Source organism: Phoenix dactylifera, chromosome 1 (genome assembly GCF_051530095.1).
Source record: "Phoenix dactylifera cultivar Ajwa chromosome 1, Ajwa_hap1_PhDact_Kaust_v1.1, whole genome shotgun sequence".
Classification (NCBI taxonomy): Eukaryota; Viridiplantae; Streptophyta; class Magnoliopsida; order Arecales; family Arecaceae; genus Phoenix; species Phoenix dactylifera.
Genome location: NC_143190.1, coordinates 27,207,697 through 27,215,912, shown reverse-complemented (window position 1 = coordinate 27,215,912; position 8,216 = coordinate 27,207,697). Strand labels below are relative to the sequence as shown.

The 8,216-nt window shown below is 39.6% G+C and overlaps 1 non-coding gene across 1 annotated transcript; it reads left to right on the top strand.

The window, feature by feature from the left end:
• The first annotated feature begins 1,088 nt into the window (after nucleotides 1-1,088).
• Nucleotides 1,089-1,194, top strand: LOC149768554 (small nucleolar RNA R71). The gene has a single exon (XR_016398593.1). It is a non-coding gene; the product is annotated as a small nucleolar RNA R71 (small nucleolar RNA).
• Nucleotides 1,195-8,216: the final 7,022 nt, after the last annotated feature.

Sequence of the window (8,216 nt, the reverse complement as noted above, 5' to 3'; positions counted from 1 at the left end):
AATCTAATTACTAATTAATCCTCCGATAATTACTTTAATTATTTTATAAGATAATTTGCCAATCGAATTGACCAAATTACCCCTGAATGATTCTTAATCATTCATCAGCTTCTTGATCAATCAGGAATCTTCTATGCGTGTGACCTCATAGGTTCGAACCTAAGCCGGTAGTATAGGAACGACTTCCTACACTAATCGATGTGACCATCTAGCAATGGTACCCGACGTCCGAATAGGCCCAATATATGCGAAGCAAATATTCTGGAACCCTGAACTATGGTTACTGTATAATTCAATCCCTTTGACTCTTAATGCCAGGATGACTTAGAGCTCACTGTCAACCCTATAATTAGTACATCCATTATGTGATTAACTTTAGATATCCCGTGACTCCTCACTGGGATTACCCTGGCCAAGGTTTTGCTAAATTAATCACAAGACATTATTCCTGTTTCCAGGAGGGGTCAATTCCATCTTGACTCACAACTGACTACGCAAGTACTTGACTGCACCCAGTGACCTTCCGTCACTGAATTAGAAATTCAGGTAGTCCGGTACCAAAGTACAGTGAGTTGCTTGCTAGTCACAGGTTGCGGTCTCAGGTCAGAGGGCCAAACTTATACCCATATCCACTCGGAATATCTCTCGACAGTAGAGCATTCCGGAATTGGTCACGTTCAGTGAAATGTACTCCTACACTTCACCTGTATGGCATACCAGTGTCTCCACACTCCTTGGTTAAGAGGACAACCAACGTATATGTCACACAACGACCTAATCTCGATAATGTTGTCGTCCTAGTAACAACATATCATTTGGTCGCGAACAAGTTTAAGGACTCAAAGATAAATCCTCCTTTATCATAACATAAGTCCTAAAGACTTCATCATATAAGAGTTCATTTGAAGATGAAATGATGAATAATGCCAAATAATACTTTATTAATTTGTCAATTTATTTACAATATTCAATCATCAATATGCTGACGATTGACATTTAGGATACAATTCCCAACAGCAGCATCAATCATCTGACGGTTTCGTTCAGTCAATCCGTCATAGAAACATTGCACTAGCTGCCACTTAGGTATTTGATGATGAGGGCATTTACGGATTAGGTCTCGAAATCTCTTCCAAGTTTCATGAAATTCTTCTTCCTCAGTTTGGGAGAAGCTTGTAATGGCACGTCTAAACTGGTTCGTTCTTCCTATGGGAAAGTATTTTTTAAGGAATTCTTGTTGCATTTGATCCCAAGAACGAATCGAGTTGGCTTCTAAAGAATTCAGCCATTGTTTGGCTCTATCTTTAAGGGAGAAGGGAAATAATCTAAGTTTTAGAGCATCATCAGTAAAGTTCTGAATCTTGACAGTGGTGCAAATCTCAAGGAATTCATCTAGGTGTTTATATGGGTCTTCATTGGTGAGCCCATAAAAAGATGGGAGCATTTGGATCACACTAGACTTTATTTCGTATTGTACAGCTGCTACTTCAGGTAATCGAATGCAAGATGGGAAAGTGTAAATAGTGGGAGTAAAGTACTCCCTCAGGAGTTTGGGTTGTTCTTCAGCCATCTCAGGAGGTGGGGATGATCCTAATGTTTTGATCTTAGCTCGAATGTTCCTAAGGGTTCGTTCTATTTCAGGGTCAAAAGGTAATAGGTTTCGTACTCTAGAACGACTACCTTGCATATACTAGTACTCGATCAATCAAACATGCAATAAAAGAGAAAAGCATATCAATCCTAGTCTTTGTCCTAAAATCACTAGACAACTCCTAACTGGTTTGAAGAGGGCACCTAAGCCTCCAATCCGGTCTAATGAACCGAGTTGACCAGGTAAGCTCCCAGGTAAGTGGAGGGGTCACGATGCGTTCGCAAAGGTCCCACTTAAAACCCACTTGCCTCGAACAGATGAACTATCTTCCTTATAGGGACAAAGCTTGCCTAGACATCAACTAAGCCACAGAGCGAAATTGGTGCAACTTTTGGTGATCTTCGTCCTATTGAGCTCGAATGTCCCTAGGAGCCAATGTCTAATTGATTTTAATTACAGTAACACTATGTGAGATTGAGTTCACCTAAGTTGGGCAAGAGTCCGGTGATGAAATTCGGCTCTTATCTTGTTGGGGTGATTGCCCTTACTATGTGCGGATTAATTTGTGTATGTGTATCAAGCATGCATTCACACTTTTGCTGAAATTAAAATCAAACAATCACCACAAAATTCTAAGCTAATAATTAATTTAAATAAGAAAGGTTTAGAGGTTACCAAAGGAAATTTCTCCAGCAATTTAAATTTTTTAAGCAAACCTCTAAAGCATTCCTTTTTGATAGCCCAAATCTCCTCTTTGATTCGAATAAGACCAAAAGAAAAATAATAATAATAATAATAAAAAATTAGTAGAAGAGAAAAAAGGAGATTAAAAAAAATTACAATAATAGAACATATTTTTTTTATTTTATTTTAGATATATATATATATTTTTTTGAAAGTTTGTTTTTAATTAATTAAAATTTTTTTAATGATAGAAAAAATAACTATGCTAGCAATCTCCGGCAACGGCGCCAAAAATTGATCGGTTCTTTCAATTTTGAAAATAAACCACGCAATAGCACGTATCTTGTAGGATAGTGATTACGAGTGTCGGTCCACAGGGATTGGAGACAAGTTATTTTTTTTTTAAAAATAAATCAAGAAGAAGAATTTGCTAATTCGAATAAACTAAATTAAACTATGAGTGCAAATTGGAATTTATCAGAGTAAATGGATCTAGGGTTTGGAATCCACCACATAGCATTGTATCAGGGTCTGTGTTCTTTAATATATTTTTTTATCTTTTGGAGAGGCATGCAATATTGGCTACAAGCCTTTTAAAATAAAAATATAAAGAGTTTTAGGAAGATCCATCTTCGGTATAGCATCAAGTGTCTACCTAAGTATGCTAATCTAGGGTGCAGCACACCTCATCTTCCTAGGCATGGATCATCTTAGACTACTTTAGCAAACATGAATAATAAATAGCATGCTCAAGGTTTAAACATCATAAAAGAAATATTTCATTGAAGATAAGAATTTAAACAAGCTCCAAAATAATAATAAAAAGTAAGAACTACAATGCCCTAATACATTGCTAGGGCTTCATCCAGCCCTAGATTGGACGTTTAGCCGAGCATGGCTTCCGGACGACCTCCCATCTTCAAATGAAAGCCTTCACCTCCCATTATTCCCAAAATATCACAAAATATTCTCTTTTCCCCCCTCTCTCTTCTTTTTTTATTTCTTTCTCTCGGCTTTCTTCTTCTTCTTCTTCACCGAAACAGAGCCTCCTCCTCTGTTCTTCCAACCGTGGCCTCCCCCTTCAAAGCCGGTGGCCACCCTCTTTATACCCATTCTCCCCCTTGATGGATCCACTGAGAGCGTGCTGGAGATGCGGATGTGAGATCACGGGATGCCCGGACGCGGAGGAGGCTGGGATCACGGAGAGGAGCTGGGCTCTTGATGCGGCTCGGAATGCACGCAGTTGATGGCGGAGCTGGATCTCGGCTGCGGGCTGCGTCACGGGCGGAGGAAGAGGCGGAGATGCTGGGATTTCGACTGCTAGGAGTGGATCGTTGATCTCGGAGGAGAAGGCGCGGGCTGTGATGGCGAAGGGGCTGGATCTCCACTGTTGGGAAGGGTCGACCGCACGGGCACGGTGGGCACGCGGCTGATTGCGGCCGACTGGAATCACGGAGTCGCTGGCGGATTTGATCGCGGGATCGTCGGGAGGGAGCCGCGGATGGTGGGTGGCTGGGTGTGATGCTTGGATCCCGCTTGCAGTCGGACGGGCGTGGGAGGTTGCTGGATTACCGGCGTTCACCGCATGCGGGTTGTTGATGGCCTCATCGCGATGAAGCTTGGAGTGGGCTGGGGTTGGCACGGGCGGCGGATCGACGCGGGATCGACGGGAAGAAGGTGAACGGCCCGGATGCACTGCGGGGGAGGGGGGAAGAAGATAAACAGTGGAGTTATATATATATATATATTTTGTAACACTGTTCATATGAACAGTGTTTTCACGGGACATTGTTCATATGAACAGTGAATCCAGTGATTCTCCCCGAAATTATTTTTATTTATTTTATTATATTCATTATTTTCTTTTTTTCTTGTTTTAAATTTATAAATTTTATATGAAGGCAGGTAAGAAATTGGTTGAAAATTGACTTTGGGTTTGAGGTGGATCATGATCGTTGATTTGCTTGAACTTACTCTCGAGCCCAATGTCGTTTAAATTTAATTCTTGCTAAACTGCTTCAGACCGGACTCAACAAGGCTAAGAGCAGGACCGTGACTTATAAAAAAGGTCAATCAAACCTTTTTCCTCATACAAGAATAATTATCTAATCAGGATCAAAATCTATTTAATCATAGCCTTAGCTTGATTACAACTCCATCAGGTTACTAAACCGGGTCAACACAATCTCCTCCTTATATGTTTTCATGAAAGATTACAACCAGGAGAGAGACAAGTTTAGAGTCTGTTTTGAGAAAAGAATTATTTACCTCTTATCATATTTTAAATTCATTTCAATGTTTATTCAATTTCATGGTAAAATATGTATTTATTAGTTTAAGAACATTGATAAGTGCTATGGAAAGATAACTAATTTATGAATTATTAAGCACTTATCACTCTTCAAAGCCAAGATGCGTGATGGGCAGTCCGTCCATGAACATGGTTTGACCATGATCAAGGATCTTAAGGAGCTTGAGAAACTTGGCATGACCATGCACAAGGATTTGCAAATGGATTTGATCCTACAATCGTTGCCATCTTTACATGGGCAGTTTATTGTAAACTACCATATGAATAAAATTGAATGCACCAAGCTTGAATTATTGAATATGTTGGTGACAACTGAGGGAGCCTTGAAAGGTTCAAGGGGCACAGTTCTCGCTGCTGAGCTAGCTTTTGCTTTCAAGAGAAAGTCTACTGGAAAGAAGAAGAAGCCTGCGAAGAAGCAGAAGACCGAGAAAAAGCCGAAGAAGGAAGTTCCTAAGAAGAAGGCCGAACACAAAGAAAAATATTTCCATTTCAATGAAGACGGCCATTGGAAGAGGAACTGTCCTATCTACATGGAAAATATAAAGATCAAGAAGGGTGACACGCCTTCTGAAGGTATGTCTAATATGCTCATTATTAAAACTAATCTAACAGTTTCTTCTATTTCCAGCTGGGTTATAGACTCTGGTTCTAGTGTTCACTTGTGCACTACCATGCAGGATCTAAAAGAAAGTAGAAGGCTTACGGAAGGTGCGGTAACCCTACGGGTTGGCAATGGAGCAAGAGTAGTTGCTGTTGCTGCAGGCACATTTTCTTTGCATTTACCATCAGGATTTAGTTTGATACTTAGAGATTGTTATTTTGTACCTAGTGCTAGCAGAAATCTGATTTCTGTATCTTGTCTAGCATAGGAACATTATGAATTCAATTTCAATAAAGACTACGTTTCCATTTATTTGCGAAATAAATTATTTGGACGTGGTTTTATGATTGACAGTCTCTATCACTTACGTATGGATGTATCTATGAACGTATCTGAGCATATAGTGAGTACTACAGGATCAAAAAGATCTAGAGATGAGATAAATCAAAAGTATTTATGGCACCTCAGACTTAGTCATATAGGAGAAGACAGAATTAACAAATTGGAGAAACATGGGCTTTTGAGTTCATTGACTTCTGAGTCATATCCGATTTGTGAATCCTGCCTTCAAGGAAAAATGGCCAAATTACCCTTTGTAGGACATGGGGAGAGTTCTACTGAAATACTTGCCCTAGTACACACTGATGTGTGTGGCCCATTCGATGTGCAGGCTAGGGGTCAATTTTTCTACTTTATTACTTTTACCGATGATTTCTCACGTTATGGTTATGTCTATCTTATGAGACATAAATCTAAAGCATTTAAAAGGTTCAAAGAATTTAGATTTGAAGTAGAAAAACAGATATGGAAACTCATTAAGGTTCTTCGATCAGATCGAGGAGGAGAATACCTTAGTGGAGAGTTTCGCGATTATCTCAAACAAAATGGTATAGTTTCATAATAGACACCTTCTGGAACACTTCAACTCAACGGAGTGTCAGAAAGGAGGAATCGGACCCTATTGGATATGGTCAGGTCCATGATGAGCTTCACTGACTTACCCTTATTCTTATGGGGAGATGCCCTACTTACAGCTATTTATATATTGAATAGAGTTTCCTCTAAGTCCGTTCTACCACACCGTATGAGATATGATATAGTAAGAAACCAAATCTTGGTTATCTCAAAATTTGGGGATGTCCAGCCCAAGTCAAGCGACAACAGGAGGACAAGTTAGAGTCTAGGACAATTGGTGCTCATTTCATTGAATATCCTAAAGAGTCGTTAGGATACAATTTTTACATCCCAGAAGATCACAAAGTGTTTGTGAGCTGACATGCCATCTTCTTGGAAAAATAGTTTATCCTTGATAGAGGCAGTGGGAGAAAAATTGAGCTCGAAGAGAAAGTCTCTGAAGAGCAACGAGCAATTGAGCCTAGTGAACCAATTCACATTGAGCCAATACATGAAGAACCTCGTCCACTTCGTAGATCCAGTAGGATCTCCCATCCTCCTGAAAGATACTTAGGTATGCTAACAGAGGAAATAGAGGAAGAGTTCCTCATGGGATAAAGAGATCATAGTAATGATCCCAAGACCTACAACGAAGCGATGTTAGACATTGCATCCGAAAAATGGATGGATGCGATGAAGTCAGAAATAGACTCCATGCATTCCAACCAAGTATGGACCTTAGTAGATCCGCCTGAAGGTATAGTACATATTGGGTGTAAATGGATCTACAAAAGAAAAATGGGTTCGGATGGCAAGGTAGAGTGTCACGCCCCGAATCCATCAATCGGGTCCGGTACGCGACCGGCCGCATGAGCCCTAGAGCAGTGCCCTAAAAATCATGCAAGGCCTAAGATAAACAAATAATTTCAATAATTCCATAAATGCCAAAATCAATAATTAATGTAATTAAATCAAATCCAACCAAAATATACTGATTTATTAACTTCTATCTATCTAGCAGTCAGACTCCATGCTGATCTCATTTCTCGTCCCACCCGATGGACTCTATGAATTCAGTGCCTCTAAAAAAGAAAGTAAGAGTAGTATGAGCTTTTCCAGCCCAGTAAGAATCCCAACAACCACACACAGTAATAATAATAAAATAATCAAAACATCAAATAAATACCATTTCATCTTTTCAAAAGCTCAACAAACAACAAGTGTATATAATCAGTACATATACACAAATTCTTTTTCACATTATGTGATCCATTCCCGTATTACTCTGATTCCCAAGTTTTCAGACTTTTCACTTTTGGCTTTGGACTAACCAAGATCATGACCCAGTCCAAGACTGCACAAATCCCACGCATAAGCTCGTGGTAGCTATCCCACGCGTAAGCCCGTGGAGGCTATCCTACGCATAAGCTCGTAGAGGCTATCCTACGCATAAGCTTGTAGAGGCTATCCCATGCATAAGCTCGTGGCAGCTATCTTACGCATAAGCTCGTAGAGGCTATCTCATGACAAGGTTAGTCCAACCCATTTTACATGTCTAGTTTTACATGTTTAATCACATTTCAATCACATCACATATTTTCATAATTTCTCAAAAATATGTTATTCCTTCCCAATTTAATTATTTCAATACTTTCATAATAAACAAAATGCACACCTCATAGTGTCATACAAGCTCAAAAACAAATAGCAACATACTGATAAAATATATCCAACGATAAATCCAATATATGCATAAATAAAAGTGCTCAGATGTAGGGATTCTTACAGAAATTTATGGACTGACTCAAATACGGATCCGGATCACAACCTACGTGCTGGGATGCTGAATCCCCTGATCAAAACCTCCTGGCTCCACTGACTCCTCCCCTACAACATCAGTTACCAATCACAAACTAAATTATTTGATATTTAAATATTCTAAACCATAATTCTTATCTATTATGGGGTCCATCCCCAGGTTCCCAAACATCTCAATTCCTCCAGATCTAGGGCAGTCGGGGTGGCCCGACTTTCATCTTGTACCATCGGCCTATGTCGTCGCCAGCCATGGCCGCCGTCATTGATAAGTGCTTAATAATTTATAATTTAGTTATCTTTCTATAGCACTTATCAAT